At 60.4% G+C, this 21,868-nt stretch overlaps 1 protein-coding gene across 1 annotated transcript in view; it reads left to right on the top strand.

Annotated features, from left to right (window-relative positions):
- The first annotated feature begins 13,423 nt into the window (after positions 1 to 13,423).
- The window catches only part of LOC138735072 (neuroblast differentiation-associated protein AHNAK-like), a 33,043-nt gene continuing 24,598 nt past the window's right edge, over positions 13,424 to 21,868 (top strand). The window contains exon 1 of the mRNA XM_069882943.1: positions 13,424 to 13,527. The gene's annotated coding sequence lies outside the window, so the exon portion shown is untranslated. The remainder of the gene's footprint in view (positions 13,528 to 21,868) is intronic.

The raw sequence follows: 21,868 nt of genomic DNA, 5'->3' as shown, positions 1-21,868 counted from the left end.
GAGCTGGGGGGGGGGCATCTGGGGAGGATGGGGGGGCCCTGGGGTGACTGGGGGGGTCCCAGAGCTGGGGGGGGGGCCCTGGGGTGGGGGTGGGGCACCTAGGTTTGAGGGGGGGCACCTGTGGGGGCACGCAGGGGTGAGTGGGGGGGGTCCAGAGCTGGGAGGGGGGGCATCTGGGGAGGATGGGGGGCCCTGGGGTGACTGGGGGCGTCCCAGAGCTGGGGGGGGGGCCCTGGGGTGAGGGGGGGCACCTAGGTTTGAGAGGGGGGCACCTGTGGGGGCACCCAGGGGTGCAGTGGGGGGGGTCCCAGAGCTGGGGGAGGGGGGGAATCTGGGGGGGTGGCACCCAGGAATGAGTGGGGGGGGGCCCAGAGGTGGAGGGGGGCACCTAGGGGTGAGGGGGGGGCACCCAGGGGTGAGTGGGGGGGGTCCCAGAGCTGGGGGGGTGGGGCATCTGGGGAGGGGGGGCCGTGGGGTGACTGGGGGGGGGCCCTGGGGTGAGGGGGGGGTACCCAGAGGTGGAGGGGGGCACCCAGGGGTGAGTGGGGGGGGTCCCAGAGCTGGGGGGGGGGGGGCACCCAGGAATGAGTAGAGGGGGGGGCCCAGAGGTTAGGGGGGCCTGCATTATGGGGGGGGGGGCATGTGGGGGGGCACCCAGGGGTGGGGGGGGGGGACTCAGGGGTATGTGGGCCCCCCCCACCCCCTTCTCCTCGCTGCCGCCTCCCCCCCCCCAGCGGCCCCCGCGGCTCTCGGCCCCCGCTGCCAAATTCCTGCTTGTTTACTGGCGGCGCCCGAGGCCTCCGAGGCCTGCGAAGAGTGGCCCCGCGGAACCACCCAGAACCCCCCCCGAACCTCCTGGGGGCACCTAGAACCCCCCCAGAACCTCCTGGGGGCACTGAGAACCCCCCCAGAACCTCCTGGGGGCACCTAGAACCCCCCCAGAACCTCCTGGGGGCACCGAGAACCCCCCTGGAGCTTCCCGCGGCCACCTAGAACCTCCCTGGAACCTCAGGGGCCACCTAGAACCCCCTGGAACCTCCTGAGGGCCACCTAGAACCCCCCCAGAACCTCAGGGGGGCACCTAGAACCCCTCTGGATCTTCCTGAAGGCACCTAGAACCCCCCCAGAACCTCAAGGGGGCACCTAGAACCACATTGGAAACTCAAGGGGGCACCTAGAACCCACCTGGAGCTTCCTGAGAGCACCTAGAACCTCCCGGGAACCTCAGGGGAGTGCCTAGAAACCCCCTGGAACCTCAAGGGGGCACCCAGAACCCACCTGGATCTTCCTGAAGGCACCTAGAACCCCCCCAGAACCTCAAGGGGGAACCTAGAACCCCCCTGGAAACTCCTGGGGGCACCTAGAACCCCCTTGGAACCTCCTGGGGGCACCAAGAACCACCTTGGAACCTCCTGAGGACACCTCGATCCTCCCTGGAACCTTAGAGGGGCCACCTTGAACCCCCCCAGAACCTCAGGGGGGCACCTAGAACCCCCCCATAACCTCCTGGGGGCACCTAGAACCTCCCGGGAACCTCCTGAGGGCCACCTAGAACCCACCTAGAACCTCAGAGGGACACCTAGAACCCCCCTGGAAACTCCTGGGGGCACCTAGAACCCCCTTGGAACCTCCTGGGGGCACCAAGAACCACCTTGGAACCTCCTGAGGGCCACCTAGAACCCCCCCCAGAACCTCAAGGGGGCACCTAGAAGCCCCCCAGAACCTCAGGGGGCACCTAGAACCCCCATGGATCTTCCTGAGGGCACCTAGAACCCCCCCAGAACCTCAGGGGGGCACCTAGAACCCCCTTGGAACCTCCTGGGGGCACCTAGAACCCCCCCCCCCAGTACCCAGCACCAACATCCAGAAGCTCCTGGAGGCTCCTGGGCCTCAAAAAGGCCCCAAAAAGGTGATTTTGGGGGGGGGGGTTGGTTATTTTGGGGGTGGGGGGGTCCCCGATAGGGCCTCGCGGTGCCGGGGGCACGAGGCCAACGGGGGCAGGGAAGCTGGCGCTGAGACACGGCTCCGGAATGTGCCGGCGCGGCCGAGGCCAACGGAGACGGATTCGGCACCGGAGCTGAACAAAGATCTAAAATAGCTGCGAAAAACCAAAAAAAAAAGCCAAAAACCAACAATGAAACCCAAAAAACATCAAAAAAAATCAAAAAGAACGCCAAAAAACCCATCAAAAAGCACCAAAAAGCCAAAACGACGCCAAAAAACCACCAAAACCACCCAAAAAACACCAACCAAACCCCAAAAACACCAAAAAAAATCAAAAAGAACACCAAAAAAACATCAAAAAGCACCAAAAATCCCAAAATGACGCTAAAAAGCACCAAAAAAGCCAAAAGAACACCAAAAAAACCACCAAAAACACCCAAAAAACACCAACAAAACCCAAAAAACACCAAAAAAAATCAAAAAGAACGCCAAAGAACACCAAAAAAACATCAAAAAGCACCAAAAAGCCCAAACGACACCAAAAAAACACCAAAAAAGCCAAAAGAACACCAAAAAAACACCAAAAACACAAAACAAAACCCAAAAAACACCAAAAAAATAAAAAAGAACACCAAAAAAACCCCCAAAAAATCAAAAAGCACCAAAAATCCCAAAACGACGCTAAAAAAACACCAAAAAAGCCAAAAGAACACCAAAAAAACCCAAAAAACCCACAAAAAACCCGAAAAAACCACCAAAAATCACACAAAACCACCGAAAAATCAAAAAAAAAACCCAAAACAACACAAAAACCCCCAAAAAGCACAAAAAACCCCACAAAAAATCAGAAAAAAACCCAAAAAAACCCTCAAAACTATCAAAAAATTAAAAAAACCATAAAAAATAAAATAAACCCCAAAAAATACCAAAAAAACAAAACAACATCAAAAAAACCACCAATAAACCGAAAACAACACAAAAACCCACCAAAATTCAGGAAAAAAAACCCAAAAAAACCCAAACCCACCAAAATATCAAAAAAGAACCCAAAACAACACAAAAAAACCCCAAAACAACACAAAAAACCCTACAAAAAATCAGAAAAAAATCCAACCCCCCCTCAAAACTACCAAAAAATAAAAAAATAAAATAAAATAAAACCCCAAAACCGCAAAAAAACCCAAAACAACACCAAAAAAACCACCAATAAACCCAAAACAACACAAAAAACCACCAAAAAAACCCAAACCAACACAAGAAAAAACCAAATTCAGGAAAAAAAACACAAAAAAAACCCCAAAACCACCAAAACATCCAAACAAACTCAAAAAAATCGAAAACAACACCAAAAAAACACAAAAAATCTAAAACACAAAAAATCACACAAAAAAAAGTCAGAAAAACCACCAATAAAACCTGAAAACAACCAAAAAATCCAAAAAGCCACCAAAAAATCAAAAATAACACCAAAAAACCACAAAAAAAATCAGAAAAAACACCAAAAACCCCAAAACAACACCAAAAACCCCAAAATAACACCAAAAATCACCAAAAAAATCAGAAAAAAACACCAAAAAAACCCAAAACTACCAAAAAAATCCAAACAAACACCAAAAAATCCAAAACAACACCAAGAAAGCTTCAAAAAATCTGAAAACAACACCAAAAAAGCACAAAAATATCAGAATAAACACCAAAATACCCCAAAACCACCAAAAAATCTAAAAAGCCACCAAAAAATAATAAAAAAAAACAAAACACAAAAAAACCCCAAATCAACACCAAAAAAACCCCAAAACAACACAAAAAACCCCACAAAAAATCAGAAAAAAACACCAAAAAATTCCAAAAATCACCAAAAAATCACAAAAAAATCACAAAAAAAATTTAGAAAAACACCAAAAAATCAAAAAATCCACCAAAAATTTTAAAAAAACTCCAAAAAATAAAAAAAAAAATTCTGGACCAGTTTGAGCTGGGAGATACTGGGAAGTTGAGCTGGAGGGACCAGTGCTGGGATGGGAACTGGGATGGGACTGGGATGGGACTGGGATGGGACTGGGATGGGACTGGGAGAACTGGGATGGGACTGGGATGGGAACTGGGATGGGACTGGGATGGGACTGGGATGGGAACTGGGATGGAACTGGGATGGAACTGGGATGGGAACTGGGATGGGACTGGGATGGGAACTGGGATGGGACTGGGAGAACTGGGATGGGAACTGGGATGGGAACTGGGATGGGAACTGGGATGGGACTGGGAGAACTGGGATGGGACTGGGATGGAACTGGGATGGGAACTGGGATGGGAACTGGGAGAACTGGGATGGGAACTGGGATGGGACTGGGATGGGAACTGGGATGGGACTGGGATGGGACTGGGATGGGACTGGGATGGGACTGGGAGGGGAACTGGGATGGGAACTGGGATAGAACTGGGATGGAACTGGGATGGAACTGGGATGGGAACTGGGATGGGACTGGGATGGAACTGGGATGGGGCTGGGATGGGAACTGGGATGGAACTGGGATGGGAACTGGGATGGGACTGGGATGGAACTGGGATGGGAACTGGGATGGGACTGGGATGGGAACTGGGATGGAACTGGGATGGAACTGGGATGGGACTGGGAGGGGAACTGGGATGGGAACTGGGATGGGACTGGGAGGGGACTGGGATGGGACTGGGATGGGACTGGGAGGGGACTGGGATGGGACTGGGATGGGAACTGGGATGGGAACTGGGATGGGACTGGGAGGGGACTGGGAGGGGACTGGGATGGAACTGGGATGGGACTGGGATGGAACTGGGATGGAACTGGGATGGGAACTGGGATGGGAACTGGGATGGAACTGGGATGGGACTGGGATGGGACTGGGATGGGGCTGGGATGGGAACTGGGATGGGAACTGGGATGGGACTGGGAGGGGACTGGGATGGGACTGGGATGGAACTGGGATGGGACTGGGATGGAACTGGGAGGGGACTGGGATGGGACTGGGAGGGGGACTGGGATGGAACTGGGATGGGACTGGGATGGGACTGGGATGGGACTGGGATGGGAACTGGGATGGGACTGGGATGGAACTGGGATGGAACTGGGATGGGAACTGGGATGGGACTGGGATGGAACTGGGATGGGACTGGGATGGGACTGGGATGGAACTGGGATGGAACTGGGATGGGAACTGGGATGGGACTGGGATGGGACTGGGATGGGAACTGGGATGGGACTGGGATGGGACTGGGATGGGAACTGGGATGGGACTGGGATGGGACTGGGATGGGAACTGGGATGGGAACTGGGATGGGACTGGGATGGGACTGGGATGGAACTGGGATGGGACTGGGATGGAACTGGGATGGGACTGGGATGGGAACTGGGATGGGAACTGGGATGGAACTGGGATGGGACTGGGATGGGAACTGGGATGGAACTGGGATGGGACTGGGATGGGAACTGGGATGGAACTGGGATGGAACTGGGATGGGAACTGGGATGGGAACTGGGATGGGAACTGGGATGGAACTGGGATGGGACTGGGATGGGACTGGGATGGGAACTGGGATGGAACTGGGATGGGACTGGGATGGGACTGGGATGGGAACTGGGATGGAACTGGGATGGAACTGGGATAGGAACTGGGATGGGAACTGGGATGGAACTGGGATGGGACTGGGATGGGAACTGGGATGGGAACTGGGATGGAACTGGGATGGAACTGGGGTGGGACTGGGATGGGACTGGGATGGGAACTGGGATGGGACTGGGATGGGAACTGGGATGGGAACTGGGATGGAACTGGGATGGGACTGGGATGGGACTGGGATGGGACTGGGAGAACTGGGATGGAACTGGGATGGAACTGGGATGGGAACTGGGATGGAACTGGGATGGAACTGGGATAGGAACTGGGAGGGGGACTGGGATGGGACTGGGATGGAACTGGGATGGAACTGGGATGGGAACTGGGATGGAACTGGGATGGGAACTGGGATGGAACTGGGATGGAACTGGGATGGAACTGGGATGGGAACTGGGATGGGAACTGGGAGGGGGACTGGGATGGGAACTGGGATGGAACTGGGATGGGACTGGGATGGAACTGGGATGGAACTGGGATGGGACTGGGATGGAACTGGGATGGAACTGGGATGGAACTGGGATGGGACTGGGATGGAACTGGGATGGGAACTGGGATGGAACTGGGATGGGAACTGGGATGGAACTGGGATTGGAACTGGGATGGGAACTGGGATGGGAACTGGGATGGGACTGGGATGGGACTGGGATGGGACTGGGATGGAACTGGGATGGGGCTGGGATGGGAACTGGGATGGAACTGGGATGGAACTGGGATGGGAACTGGGATGGGACTGGGATGGAACTGGGATGGGAACTGGGAGGGGGACTGGGATGGGACTGGGATGGGACTGGGATGGGACTGGGATGGGAACTGGGATGGGAACTGGGATGGGACTGGGAGGGGACTGGGATGGAACTGGGATGGGAACTGGGATGGAACTGGGATGGGAACTGGGATGGGAACTGGGATGGAACTGGGATGGGAACTGGGATGGGACTGGGATGGGACTGGGATGGAACTGGGATGGAACTGGGATGGAACTGGGAGGGGACTGGGATGGGACTGGGATGGGACTGGGATGGAACTGGGATGGGAACTGGGATGGGACTGGGATGGAACTGGGATGGGACTGGGATGGAACTGGGATGGGACTGGGATGGAACTGGGATGGGACTGGGATGGGACTGGGATGGGAACTGGGATGGAACTGGGATGGGACTGGGAGGGGACTGGGATGGAACTGGGATGGGAACTGGGATGGAACTGGGATGGGAACTGGGATGGGAACTGGGATGGAACTGGGATGGGAACTGGGATGGGACTGGGATGGGACTGGGATGGAACTGGGATGGAACTGGGATGGAACTGGGAGGGGACTGGGATGGGACTGGGATGGGACTGGGATGGAACTGGGATGGGAACTGGGATGGGACTGGGATGGAACTGGGATGGGACTGGGATGGGACTGGGAGAACTGGGATGGGACTGGGATGGGAACTGGGATGGGACTGGGATGGGACTGGGATGGGAACTGGGATGGAACTGGGATGGAACTGGGATGGGAACTGGGATGGGACTGGGATGGGAACTGGGATGGGACTGGGAGAACTGGGATGGGAACTGGGATGGGAACTGGGATGGGAACTGGGATGGGACTGGGAGAACTGGGATGGGACTGGGATGGAACTGGGATGGGAACTGGGATGGGAACTGGGAGAACTGGGATGGGAACTGGGATGGGACTGGGATGGGAACTGGGATGGGACTGGGATGGGACTGGGATGGGACTGGGATGGGACTGGGAGGGGAACTGGGATGGGAACTGGGATAGAACTGGGATGGAACTGGGATGGAACTGGGATGGGAACTGGGATGGGACTGGGATGGAACTGGGATGGGGCTGGGATGGGAACTGGGATGGAACTGGGATGGGAACTGGGATGGGACTGGGATGGAACTGGGATGGGAACTGGGATGGGACTGGGATGGGAACTGGGATGGAACTGGGATGGAACTGGGATGGGACTGGGAGGGGAACTGGGATGGGAACTGGGATGGGACTGGGAGGGGACTGGGATGGGACTGGGATGGGACTGGGAGGGGACTGGGATGGGACTGGGATGGGAACTGGGATGGGAACTGGGATGGGACTGGGAGGGGACTGGGAGGGGACTGGGATGGAACTGGGATGGGACTGGGATGGAACTGGGATGGAACTGGGATGGGAACTGGGATGGGAACTGGGATGGAACTGGGATGGGACTGGGATGGGACTGGGATGGGGCTGGGATGGGAACTGGGATGGGAACTGGGATGGGACTGGGAGGGGACTGGGATGGGACTGGGATGGAACTGGGATGGGACTGGGATGGAACTGGGAGGGGACTGGGATGGGACTGGGAGGGGGACTGGGATGGAACTGGGATGGGACTGGGATGGGACTGGGATGGGACTGGGATGGGAACTGGGATGGGACTGGGATGGAACTGGGATGGAACTGGGATGGGAACTGGGATGGGACTGGGATGGAACTGGGATGGGACTGGGATGGGACTGGGATGGAACTGGGATGGAACTGGGATGGGAACTGGGATGGGACTGGGATGGGACTGGGATGGGACTGGGATGGAACTGGGATGGGACTGGGATGGGAACTGGGATGGGAACTGGGATGGAACTGGGATGGGACTGGGATGGGAACTGGGATGGAACTGGGATGGGACTGGGATGGGAACTGGGATGGAACTGGGATGGAACTGGGATGGGAACTGGGATGGGAACTGGGATGGGAACTGGGATGGAACTGGGATGGGACTGGGATGGGACTGGGATGGGAACTGGGATGGAACTGGGATGGGACTGGGATGGGACTGGGATGGGAACTGGGATGGAACTGGGATGGAACTGGGATAGGAACTGGGATGGGAACTGGGATGGAACTGGGATGGGACTGGGATGGGAACTGGGATGGGAACTGGGATGGAACTGGGATGGAACTGGGGTGGGACTGGGATGGGACTGGGATGGGAACTGGGATGGGACTGGGATGGGAACTGGGATGGGAACTGGGATGGAACTGGGATGGGACTGGGATGGGACTGGGATGGGACTGGGAGAACTGGGATGGAACTGGGATGGAACTGGGATGGGAACTGGGATGGAACTGGGATGGAACTGGGATAGGAACTGGGAGGGGGACTGGGATGGGACTGGGATGGAACTGGGATGGAACTGGGATGGGAACTGGGATGGAACTGGGATGGGAACTGGGATGGAACTGGGATGGAACTGGGATGGAACTGGGATGGGAACTGGGATGGGAACTGGGAGGGGGACTGGGATGGGAACTGGGATGGAACTGGGATGGGACTGGGATGGAACTGGGATGGAACTGGGATGGGACTGGGATGGAACTGGGATGGAACTGGGATGGAACTGGGATGGGACTGGGATGGAACTGGGATGGGAACTGGGATGGAACTGGGATGGGAACTGGGATGGAACTGGGATTGGAACTGGGATGGGAACTGGGATGGGAACTGGGATGGGACTGGGATGGGACTGGGATGGGACTGGGATGGAACTGGGATGGGGCTGGGATGGGAACTGGGATGGAACTGGGATGGAACTGGGATGGGAACTGGGATGGGACTGGGATGGAACTGGGATGGGAACTGGGAGGGGGACTGGGATGGGACTGGGATGGGACTGGGATGGGACTGGGATGGGAACTGGGATGGGAACTGGGATGGGACTGGGAGGGGACTGGGATGGAACTGGGATGGGAACTGGGATGGAACTGGGATGGGAACTGGGATGGGAACTGGGATGGAACTGGGATGGGAACTGGGATGGGACTGGGATGGGACTGGGATGGAACTGGGATGGAACTGGGATGGAACTGGGAGGGGACTGGGATGGGACTGGGATGGGACTGGGATGGAACTGGGATGGGAACTGGGATGGGACTGGGATGGAACTGGGATGGGACTGGGATGGAACTGGGATGGGACTGGGATGGGACTGGGATGGGAACTGGGATGGAACTGGGATGGGACTGGGAGGGGACTGGGATGGAACTGGGATGGGAACTGGGATGGAACTGGGATGGGAACTGGGATGGGAACTGGGATGGAACTGGGATGGGAACTGGGATGGGACTGGGATGGGACTGGGATGGAACTGGGATGGAACTGGGATGGAACTGGGAGGGGACTGGGATGGGACTGGGATGGGACTGGGATGGAACTGGGATGGGAACTGGGATGGGACTGGGATGGAACTGGGATGGGACTGGGATGGAACTGGGATGGGACTGGGATGGAACTGGGATGGGACTGGGATGGGAACTGGGATGGGACTGGGATGGAACTGGGATGGAACTGGGATGGGACTGGGATGGGAACTGGGATGGGAACTGGGATGGAACTGGGATGGGACTGGGATGGGACTGGGATGGGAACTGGGATGGAACTGGGATGGGACTGGGATGGGAACTGGGATGGGACTGGGAGAACTGGGATGGAACTGGGATGGAACTGGGATGGGAACTGGGATGGAACTGGGATTGGAACTGGGATGGGAACTGGGATGGGAACTGGGATGGGACTGGGATGGGACTGGGATGGGACTGGGATGGAACTGGGATGGGGCTGGGATGGGAACTGGGATGGAACTGGGATGGAACTGGGATGGGAACTGGGATGGGACTGGGATGGAACTGGGATGGGAACTGGGATGGGACTGGGATGGGAACTGGGATGGAACTGGGATGGGAACTGGGATGGGACTGGGATGGGAACTGGGATGGGACTGGGATGGGACTGGGATGGGAACTGGGATGGGAACTGGGATGGAACTGGGATGGGACTGGGAGGGGACTGGGATGGAACTGGGATGGGAACTGGGATGGAACTGGGATGGGAACTGGGATGGGAACTGGGATGGGAACTGGGATGGAACTGGGATGGGACTGGGATGGGACTGGGATGGGAACTGGGATGGGACTGGGATGGGACTGGGATGGAACTGGGATGGAACTGGGATGGAACTGGGAGGGGACTGGGATGGGACTGGGATGGAACTGGGATGGGAACTGGGATGGGACTGGGAGGGGACTGGGATGGGAACTGGGATGGGACTGGGAGGGGACTGGGATGGGGCTGGGATGGGAACTGGGATGGAACTGGGAGGGGAACTGGGATGGGAACTGGGAGGGGACTGGGATGGGACTGGGATGGAACTGGGATGGGAACTGGGATGGAACTGGGAGGGGAACTGGGATGGGAACTGGGATGGGACTGGGAGGGGACTGGGATGGGGCTGGGATGGGACTGGGAGGGGAACTGGGATGGGACTGGGATGGAACTGGGATGGGACTGGGATGGAACTGGGATGGGACTGGGATGGAACTGGGATGGGACTGGGAGGGGAACTGGGATGGGAACTGGGATGGGACTGGGATGGGGCTGGGATGGGACTGGGAGGGGAACTGGGATGGGACTGGGATGGAACTGGGAGGGGAACTGGGATGGGACTGGGAGAACTGGGATGGGAACTGGGATGGGACTGGGATGGAACTGGGATGGAACTGGGATGGGACTGGGATGGGACTGGGATGGAACTGGGATGGAACTGGGATGGGACTGGGAGGGGAACTGGGAGGGGAACTGGGATGGGACTGGGATGGAACTGGGATGGGAACTGGGATGGAACTGGGATGGAACTGGGATGGAACTGGGATGGGGCTGGGATGGGAACTGGGATGGGACTGGGATGGAACTGGGATGGGGCTGGGATGGGAACTGGGATGGAACTGGGATGGGACTGGGATGGGACTGGGATGGAACTGGGATGGGACTGGGATGGAACTGGGATGGGGCTGGGATGGAACTGGGATGGGACTGGGATGGAACTGGGATGGGGCTGGGATGGGAACTGGGATGGAACTGGGATGGGACTGGGATGGGACTGGGATGGAACTGGGATGGAACTGGGATGGGGCTGGGATGGGACTGGGATGGGACTGGGATGGAACTGGGATGGGACTGGGATGGAACTGGGATGGGAACTGGGATGGGAACTGGGATGGAACTGGGATGGGAACTGGGATGGGACTGGGATGGAACTGGGATGGGACTGGGATGGGACTGGGATGGGAACTGGGATGGAACTGGGATGGGGCTGGGATGGGAACTGGGATGGGACTGGGATGGAACTGGGATGGGACTGGGATGGGACTGGGATGGGAACTGGGATGGAACTGGGATGGGGCTGGGATGGGACTGGGATGGGAACTGGGATGGAACTGGGATGGAACTGGGATGGGAACTGGGATGGGACTGGGATGGAACTGGGATGGGACTGGGATGGGACTGGGATGGGAACTGGGATGGGAACTGGGATGGGACTGGGATGGGACTGGGATGGGAACTGGGATGGAACTGGGATGGAACTGGGATGGGAACTGGGATGGGACTGGGATGGAACTGGGATGGGACTGGGATGGGACTGGGATGGGAACTGGGATGGAACTGGGATGGGGCTGGGATGGGACTGGGATGGGAACTGGGATGGGAACTGGGATGGAACTGGGGTGGGACTGGGATGGGACTGGGATGGGACTGGGATGGGACTGGGATGGGAACTGGGATGGGACTGGGATGGAACTGGGATGGGACTGGGATGGAACTGGGACCAGGTAGGATGGGACTGGGAGAACTGGGATGGGACTGGACAGGATGGGACTGGGATGGAACTGGGATGGGACTGGGACGGAACTGGGATGGACTGGGAGGGAGCGGGGTCACCCCTGGAAGCCGGGAGGGAACTGGTATGTGACTGGGATGGACTGGGAGGGACTGGGAGCGAGTGGGAAGGAGTGGGAGGGAGCGGGACTGGGATGGACTGGGACGAACTGGGAGGGACTGGGAGGGAACGGGGCCAGCCCGGGGAATCGGGAGGGAGCGTGTCGGGACTGGGAGGGACTGGGAGGACCCGGCAGGCACTGGGGGGCACTGGGAGGGAGCCTGCTGGGACTGGGAGGCACTGGGAGGGACTGGGAAACACTAGGAGGCACTGGGAGGTACTGGGAGGCACTAGGGAGGCACTGGGGGGCACTGGGAGGCACTGGGAGGCACTGGGGAGGTACTGGGGAGGTACTGGGGATGTACTGGGAGGCACTGGGAGGCACTGGGATGCACTGGGAGGGACTGGGAGGCACTGGGATGTACTGGGATGGCACTGGGACGCACTGGGAGGCACTGGGGAGGCACTGGGAGGGACTGGGAGGCACTGGGACGCACTGGGACGCACTGGGAGGCACTGGGGAGGGACTGTGAGGTACTGGGAAGGCACTGGGAGGGCTGGGATGGACTGGGGAAGCACTGGGAGGGACTGGGAGGCACTGGGACGCACAGGGATGCACTGGGGAGGCTCTGGGAGGTACTGGGGATGTACTGGGAGGCACTGGGGAGGCACTGGGATGCACTGGGACGCACTGGGAGGCACTGGGAGGGACTGGGGAGGCACTGGGGAGGTACTGGGGATGTACTGGGAGGCACTGGGACGGACTGGGAAGGCGCTGGGAGGGAACGTGCCGGCACTGGGACGCACTGGGATGTACTGGGATGGCACTGGGACGCACTGGGAGGCACTGGGGAGGCACTTGGAGGGACTGGGAGGCACTGGGACGCACTGGGATGAACTGGGAGGCACTGGGGAGGCACTGGGGATGTACTGGGAGGGACTGGGGAGGCACTGGGAGGCACCGGGAGGGACTGGGAGGCACCGGGAGGGACTGGGAGGGCCCGGGAGGCGCTGGGAGGGCCCCGGGGCGGCCCCCGCTCTAGAAGCTCCGTCCCCGCTCGGGGCGCGGTCACTCGCCTCGCCCCGCAGCCCCGGGAGCTCCGGGAGCCCCGGGAGGAGCCGCCGCCGCCGCCGGGAACCCGGGGGGCACCGGGCATGGCCCCGGCCCGGCCCTGAGCAGCCGCAGGTACCGGGGACCGGGGCCGGGGGGGGCTCCGGGGGCACCGGGAGTGCGGGGAGGGGGGGAAAGGGGGGTCCCGGGGGGCTCCGGTGCAACCGGGAGGGTCCCGGGGAGCTCCGGGAGCTCCGGGAGGGGAGTAAAGGGGGGTCCTGGGGGGCTCCGGTGGGACCGGGAGTGCAGGGAGGGGTGTAAAGGGGGGTCACGGGGGGCTCCGGTGGCACCGGGAGTGCAGGGAGGGGTCCGGGGGCAACCGGGAGTGTCCCGGGGAGCTCCGGGGGTGCAAAGGGGGGTTCGGGCGTGTCCCCGGGAGCTCCGGTTGGACCGGGAGTGCAAGGAGAGGGGTGCGAAGGGGGGTCCTGGGGGGCTCCGGTGGGACCGGGAGTGCAGGGAGAGGGGGAAAGGGGGGTCCTGGGGGGCTCCGGTGGGACCGGGAGGGTCCCGGGGAGCTCCGGGGGTGCAGGGAGGGGGGGAAAGGGGGGGTCCCGGTGCAACAGGGTGTGTCCCGGTGGCACCGGGAGTGCAGGGAGGGGTGTAAAGGGGGGTCCCGGGGGGCTCCGGTGGCACCGGGAGGGTCCCGGGGAGCTCCGGGAGCTCCGGGAGGGGCGTAAAGGGGGGTCCCGGGGGGCTCCGGTGAGACCGGGAGTCCAGAGAGGGGTGTAAAGGGGGGTCCTGGGGGGCTCCGGTGCAACCGGCAGTGCAGGGAGGGGTCCGGGGGCAACCGGGAGGGTCCCGGGGAGCTCCGGGGGTGCGAAGGGGGGTTCGGGCGTGTCCCCGGGAGCTCCGGTTGGACCGGGAGTGCAAGGAGAGGGGTGCGAAGGGGGGTCCTGGGGGGGTCCGGTGGCACCGGGAGGGTCCCGGGGAGCTCCGGGGGTGCGGGGAGGTGGGGAAAGGGGGGTCCCGGTGCAACAGGGTGTGTCCCGGTGGCACCGGGAGTGAAGAGAGGGGTGTAAAGGGGGGTCCTGGGGGGCTCCGGTGGGACCGGGAGTGCAGGGAGGTGTGTAAAGGGGGGTCCCGGGGGGCTCCGGTGGGACCGGGAATGAAGAGAGAGGTGTAAAGGGGGGTCCCGGTACCACCGGGAGGGTCTCGGGGAGCTCCGGGGGTGCGGGGAGGGGTGTAAAGGGGGGTCCCGGGGGGCTCCGGTGCGACCGGGAGTGCAGGGAGGGGTGCAAAGGGGGGTCCCGGTGGCACCGGGAGGGTCCCGGGGAGCTCCGGGAGCTCCGGGAGGGGCGTAAAGGGGGGTCCCGGGGGGCTCCGGTGAGACCGGGAGTCCAGAGAGGGGTGTAAAGGGGGGTCCTGGGGGGCTCCGGTGCAACCGGGAGTGCAGGGAGGGGTCCGGGGGCAACCGGGAGTGTCCCGGGGAGCTCCGGGGGTGCGAAGGGGGGTTCGGGCGTGTCCCCGGGAGCTCCGGTTGGACCGGGAGTGCAAGGAGAGGGGTGCGAAGGGGGGTCCTGGGGGGCTCCGGTGGGACCGGGAGTGCAGGGAGAGGGGGAAAGGGGGGTCCTGGGGGGCTCCGGTGGGACCGGGAGGGTCCCGCGGAGCTCCGGGGGTGCAGGGAGGGGGGGAAAGGGGGGTCCCGGTAGGACCGGGGGTGCAGGGAGGGGTGTAAAGGGGGGTCCCGGTGCAACAGGGTGTGTCCCGGTGGCACCGGGAGCTCCGGGAGGGGTGGAAATGGGGGTCCTGGGGGGCTCCGGTGGCACCGGGAGGGTCCCTGGAAGCTCCGCTTGGACCGGGAGAGCAGGGAGGGACCCAAAGTGGGGGGGGGGGGGGGTTCAGGGGGGTGTGTCCCCCCCCCACTCGGGAATACCCGGGGGGCGGGGGGGGCAGGGCAGGGCGGTGTCCCGGTAGGACCGGGAATTCCATGGGGGGAGGGGGGTGTCCTAGAAAGGGGGGGGGGGGTCGTTTAGAGGGTTCAGGGGTGCAAGGGGGGGGTCCTGGGGGGGTTTAAAGGGGGGGGGGATCCTCTTGAGTGTCTTGGGGTGCAAAGGGGGGGTCCTGGAGGGGTTTTTAAAGCGGGGGGGGGGGTTTCTCTGGAGGATCCGGGGCTCAGGGCGTGGCCCCCCCCTTTTTTTTTTCCTGCCCCCCCCCCCCCCCCCCCAGCCTGGGGAGTCCCCGTTGGGGCGGGGCACCCCCCCCCCCCTCCTTTTTAACCCCCCCCCTTTCCCTTTTCCTGCAAGGGGGGGGGCCCTAGGGGGGTGTCCCAGGACCTTGGGGGGGGGGGGTAAAATTAAAAAAATTAAAAAAAATTAAAAAAAATTATAAAAAGGGGGGGGGGATCCCCCGGGATCCCGGGGAGGGCGCGGCCGGGCGTGGGCGGCAGCTTAATTAACGCTCATTAAGGAGGTTTCAGTGCGGGGGGGGGGGGGGAGAAAAAGGGGGGGGGTGGTATTTTTTTTAGGGTGTGCTTGACCCCCCCCCCCCCCGCCATGTGGAGATTTGGGGGGGTTGGGGGGGTTAAAGGGTGACACCCCCCCCCCCCCCCTTTGAAGCTGGTTTGGGGTTCCCCCCCCCCCGGTTTATTCTGGGGTCCCCCCCAAACTTTAAGGGTCTCTCCCCCCCCCCAAACTTTAAGGGTCCCCCATTTCTTGGGGGGGTCCCCCCCTTTTCGACCCCCATTTCTCAGGGGGACCCCTTTTTCACTCTTTTTTTTTGGGGGGAACCCCCTTTTTAACCCCTTTTTTTTCGGGGGGCCCCCCCTTTTCGACCTCCCATTTCTGGGGGGGCCCCCCTTTTCGACCTGCCATTTCTCGGGGACCCCCTTTTTCCCCCTTATTTTGGGGGGAACCCCCTTTTCACCCCCTTTTTTTTGAGGGGGGGGCCCCTTTTTAACCCCTTTTTTTTGAGGGGGTCCCCCTCTTCGACCCCCTTTTTTTCGGGGGGGTCCCCTTTTTCACCCCTTTTTTTCGGGGGGACCCCCTTTTTCACCCCTTTTTTTTGAGGGGGGGCCCCTTTTCAACCCCCATTTCTCGGGGGGGGCCCTTTTTCCCCCTTTTTTTTGAGGGGGACCCCTTTTTCTCCCTTTTTTTTGGGGGGGACCCCTTTTTCACCCCTTTTTTTTGAGGGGGGGACCCCCTTTTCCCCCTTTTTTTTGAGGGGGGGGCCCTTTCCCCCCCCTTCCCCAGTCCCTTTTCCCCCTCCTCCTGCTCCTTACCCCACCCTCTTACCGACACCCAATTTTTTCGGGGCGCCACAGGCTCATCCCCCCCATTTTTTTTGACCCCCCCCCCTAAAAAAATGAGATTTTTTTTTTTCATTTTGCCCCCCCCCGACCCCACCCAAGCGGCAAAACCGGTCGAATTCCCGGTGCCGCTCGCTCCGAGCCGGTTGAGCCGGAACCGAGCGATGGAGCCACCACCCCCCATGGGGCCAAAGCCACCCTTGGGGTCACCTCCTTCCACCATATTGAATTTTTTTTTTTGTGTGTCCCCCCCCCAATTATTTTTTTTTTTGGGGTGAAATCCATGGAATTTGAGGATTTTGGGGGCCGCGGCGCCGCCTCAGGTTTTCCCAGGAGGCCCCGTGCGTCACTCGCTCCCTCCGCGCCGCCTCTTGGCTTCGCGCCCCACGGCGCCTCCACACCAGCAACTGCGGCCCCCGCGCCTCCCTTCTGCCCCTCGCGTCGCGCTCTAATTAATCCCCCGCGTTAATTAGGCGGGGTTGATTGGCTCCGGCTTGGGAGGGGTCTTGGGGAGGGGATCTGGGGGGCTCGAGGGGGGCGGGACCCCAGGATTTGGGGTTTGGTGGCACCATGGGGCTCGTTCTTCACCATGAGGCTTTGGTCTTGTGTCCCCCAACTCCCCTTCCCTAATTAATTCCACTCATTAATTAGTCAGGGTTGATGAGCTCCGGCGTGGGAGGGGTCTTGGGGAGGGGATTTGGGGGGCTCGAGGCGGGTGGGACCCCAAGATTTGGGGTTTGGTGGCACCATGGGGCTCGTTCTTCACCATGAGGCTTCGGTTGTGTGTCCCCCAACTCCCCTTCCCTAATTAATTCCCCTCGTTAATTACGTAGTCTTGATGAGCTCTGGCTTGGGAGGGGTCTTGGGGAGGGGATCTGGGGGGCTGGAGGGGGGCAGGACCCCAAGATTTGGGGTTTGGTGGCACCGTGAGGCTCGTTCTTCACCATGAGGCTTCGGTTGCGTGTCCCCCAACTCCACTTCCCTAATTAATCCCCCTCGTTAATTAGTCAGGGTTGATGAGCTCCGGCATGGGAGGGGATTTGGGGGGCTCGAGGGGGGCAGGACCCCAAGATTTGGGGTTTGGTGACACCGTGGGGGTCACGGAGATGACACCGTGGAGATGACACCATGGGGGTCCTGGAGACACCATGGGGGTCCTGGGGACATCATGGAGATGAAACCATGGGGGTCACGGAGATGACACCATGGAGATGACACCATGGGGGTCATGGAGACACCATGGGGGTGGTGGAGACACCGTGGAGATGAAACTATGGGGTTGATGCCATGATGGTGGTGGAGACACCATGGAGATGACACCATGGGGGTGGAGACACCATGGAGATGAAACCATGGGGGTGATGGAGATGATACCATGGGGCTGACGCTGTGGTGGTGGAGAAGATGCTGTGGTGGTGGAGACCCTGTGTGGTCCTCGGGGACTCGAGAGGAGGACGAGGTGGGGTGGGGTGGGGGGGGTTGTGGGGCCACCCGGAGGCGTTTGGCCGCCCGCGAGCCGTAGATTAGAAGATCTGTGGCCTCAGCAGCTTCGTCCCCTTTGTGGCCTCAGCGGCCAAACAAACAAGCCAGGAGGCCACGTTGGGGCTCGGGGGGTTCCTGGGGGGGGACCCACCACCTGCAGAAGGTCCTGGTGGGCTCCATGAGGTGTGGATGAGGTGACAGGAGCTCCTGGTGGGCTCCACAAGGTGTGGATGAGGTGACAGGAGCTCCTGGTGGGCTCCACGAGGTGTGGATGAGGTGACAGGAGCTCCTGGTGGGCTCCACGAGGTGTGGATGAGGTGACAGGAGCTCCTGGTGGGCTCCACGAGGTGTGGATGAGGTGACAGGAGCTCCTGGTGGGCTCCATGAGGTGTGGATGAGGTGACAGGAGCTCCTGGTGGGCTCCATGAGGTGTGGATGAGGTGACAGGAGCTCCTGGTGGGCTCCACGAGGTGTGGAGCTGGTGACATGAGCTGCTGGTGGGGTCTTTGAGGACATCTGTGGGGTGTGGACGTGGTGACAGGAGCTGCTGGTGGGCTCCATGGGGTATGGACGTGGTGGTATGAGCTACCAGGACATCTGTGGAGCACGGACATGGTGACAGGAGCTGCTGGTGGGGCCTTTGAGGGTCTCCGTGGGGCCTTTGAGGGTCTCCGTGGGGCATGGACGTGGTGACACGAGCTGCTGGTGGGGTCCTCAGGGTTGTCCATGGGCTGTGGACGTGGTGGTAGGAGGTGCTGCTGGGCTCCACGTGCTATGGACATGGTGGCACGAGCCTCCAGGACATCCATGAGGTGTGGACATGGTGACATGAGCTGCTGGTGGGGTCTCCGTGGGGCCTTTGAGGGCCTTTGAGGGTCCCTGTGGGGCCTTTGAGGGTCTCCGTGGGGTCTTTGAAGGTCTTTGAGGGTCTCCGTGGGGTCTTTGAGGGTCTCTATGGGGCCTTTGAAGGTCTTTGAGGGTCTCCATGGGGCCTTTGAGGGTCTCCATGGGGCCTTTGAAGGTCTTTGAGGGTCTCCGTGGGGCCTTTGAGGGCCTTTGAGGGTCTCCGTGGGGCCTTTGAGGGTCTCCGTGGGGCCTTTGAGGGTCTCCGTGGGGCCTTTGAGGGTCTCCGTGGGGTCTTTGAGGGTCTCCGTGGGGCCTTTGAAGGCCTTTGAGGGTCTCCATGGGGCCTTTGAGGGTCTCCATGGGGCCTTTGAAGGTCTTTGAGGGTCTCCATGGGGTCTTTGAGGGTCTCTGTGGGGCCTGGACGTGGTGACACGAGCTGCTGGTTGGTCTCTCTGCTCCCGTCCCTGAGCTCTGGCCCCGGTGGCACCTTCTTCTCCGGCAGCTGAGGTGACATCTCAGCTGTGGGACCGCTGGGTGGGGGAGGAGAAACTAAAAATACAGAGAAGGGGGGAGCACGTGGCTCCCCCCCCCCAAAAATAGCCGCGGCGCCCGGGCCGGTGTCACCTCTCCGGCCACCACCGAGGTGTCCTCGGCCTCTCCGGCCACCACGATCCTCCACGAGCAGAGAAAAGGGTCTCCAAGGCTGCTCCTCCTGGTGTCTCCAAGGCTGGAGGAGGATCAGCCGAGGGTTTAGGTGGAGCTGGGGCGCCGGGAGCCTCTCCCTGAGCTTGTGAGCTCTGAGTCATCTTCTCCCCACCCGGCCCTGCGGGGCCTCTCCAACCTCCATGACTCACAAACCTGTTTGGTCTCCACCACAGCTCGGCCTTCCAGAGCCTTCCGGGGGGGTGGTGACACAGCCAGGGCTTGGGGGAGGACGTGGGATGGAACCTCCAAGCTCATCTCGTTCAGCATTTCATTATCTGGTGGCGCGTCCTGCAGCCCCAGAGCTTGAGGGAGAAGGTGGGATGGGACCTCCAAGGTCACCTCGTTCATCATTTCATTATCTGGTGACCTGTCCTGCAGCCCCAGAGCTTGGGGGAGAAGAGCTTGGAGGTCCCATCCCACCACCTCGTTCATCCTTTCATTATCTGGTGACCCATCCTGCAGCCCCAGGGCTTGGAGAAGGTGGGATGGGACCTCCAAGCTCTCCTTGTTCATCATTTCATTATCTGGTGACACGTCCTACAGCCCCAGGGCTTGAGGGAGAAGAGCTTGGAGGTCCCATCCCACCACCTCGTTCATCATTTCATTATCTGGTGACGCGTCCTGCAGCCCCAGAGCTTGGAGAAGGTGGGATGGGACCTCCAAGCTCACCTTGTTGCCCAAGGTCACCTCATCCAACCCCCTCGCTCAGCCAGAGCCCCTCAGGACCACGTCCCATCATCTCTGGGAAGCTCTTCAAGGTTGGAGATGCCACCACCCCCACCCCGTGTTGGTGCCTGGAGACCCTCCCGTGAACAAGTGGCCCTCCTGCCGCCTTGGTGGCCACCAGGAGCTCCAGAAGCTCCGTCCCGAGCTGCTTTCCGGCTGGGTGGCCTCCACTCCATGTGGTTGCTCCTCCCTGGGTGTGGGACTTAACCACTTCTCCTTGTTGGAGCTTCATGTGGTTCCTCTCTGCCCACTTCTCCAGCCGGCTGAGGTTCTTCTGGGTGACGCCACCACCCTCTGGGGCAGCAGCTGCTCCTCCCGCGTGGTGTCGCCTCCAAACTTGCTCGATCCACCCCTAAAGATCTTCCAGATCTTTAGAAACCAAGGAACGTTCAGCTGGAGCTGGAGAACCTCAACCTTGAGAAGGTCCTTAGGTTGCCTGGTGAGGTGGTGGAGGCTCCATCCCTTGGAGATCCTCGCTAGCCACCCGGACGTCCTCCAGAGCCGCTTGGTGTCCTGGTTGAGGTGGTCGCTGAGGTCCATCTCCTCCCGTGGGCCTTGGGTCGCCCCCTATGGCCTCCGTTGAGCTCCTTAATCCAGGACTTTGGGGTCCATCAGCTCTTCCAGGCAGGAGAAATGGTCCTTGGGGTTGAGTGACGTGGTGGATCCGACCTGGTTGAAGACGTCAACCGTGCAGAAGCTGGTTCTGGTCCCATCGTTGCTTCGCTTCGCCTCCAAGCTTCGTTAATTAGGATGATTAACACCATCCCGGCAGCGCTGGGATCCATGAGAAGTCCCTCATCCCGCTTCCCTGGAGGCTGGAACGCGATGGAGAACCTCCTCTGTCCCCTCCACACCACGTTCCTTGGCCCAGGTCTCCATGAGGCTCTGCAGGACCCGCTCCCCGTTGCCCGACTCGCTTCTTCTGGGGCTCCGACCCCCCTCCAGGCTCGTTTTCTCGACCCCCATGATGATGTTCCAGCCCATCTGGTGGTGGCTTCCACCTCCACGTGGTGCTGGATCCACCCCCCCTCCCCATCTTTGCGTCTCCACCGTCCTTCTCCATATCTCAGAGGCTTTTTCGGTGGTTTCCTCCACCGCGGCGCCTCTCGCGCTTCCGAGAAGAACCAGCGCGACGGCGTCGCTGGTCGAACCTTGAGCCTCAACCCGTCCCCACCTTCCATCCCTTCTCCTGGTGGTGGCCTCAGGGGGGGTCTTGGACCCACCAAGAACCAACCCGCTTGGTTCCTCCTCGCGCTGCGAGTCCAGCTCCACCCAAACCGCTCGGGTCTTGGCAGCCTCTTCCACTCATCGGTCGCTTTGATCTTGGGGTTGAGGCCGGGAGGATGATCTTGAGGGCTGGAGAACCTCCCAGGCTGGGAGAGTTGGGCTTGTTGGGCTTGGAGAAGGCTCCCG

This window comes from Phaenicophaeus curvirostris, unplaced genomic scaffold (genome assembly GCF_032191515.1).
Source record: "Phaenicophaeus curvirostris isolate KB17595 unplaced genomic scaffold, BPBGC_Pcur_1.0 scaffold_409, whole genome shotgun sequence".
Lineage (NCBI taxonomy): Eukaryota > Metazoa > Chordata > Aves > Cuculiformes > Cuculidae > Phaenicophaeus > Phaenicophaeus curvirostris.
This window is presented reverse-complemented; position numbering and strand designations above follow the sequence as displayed.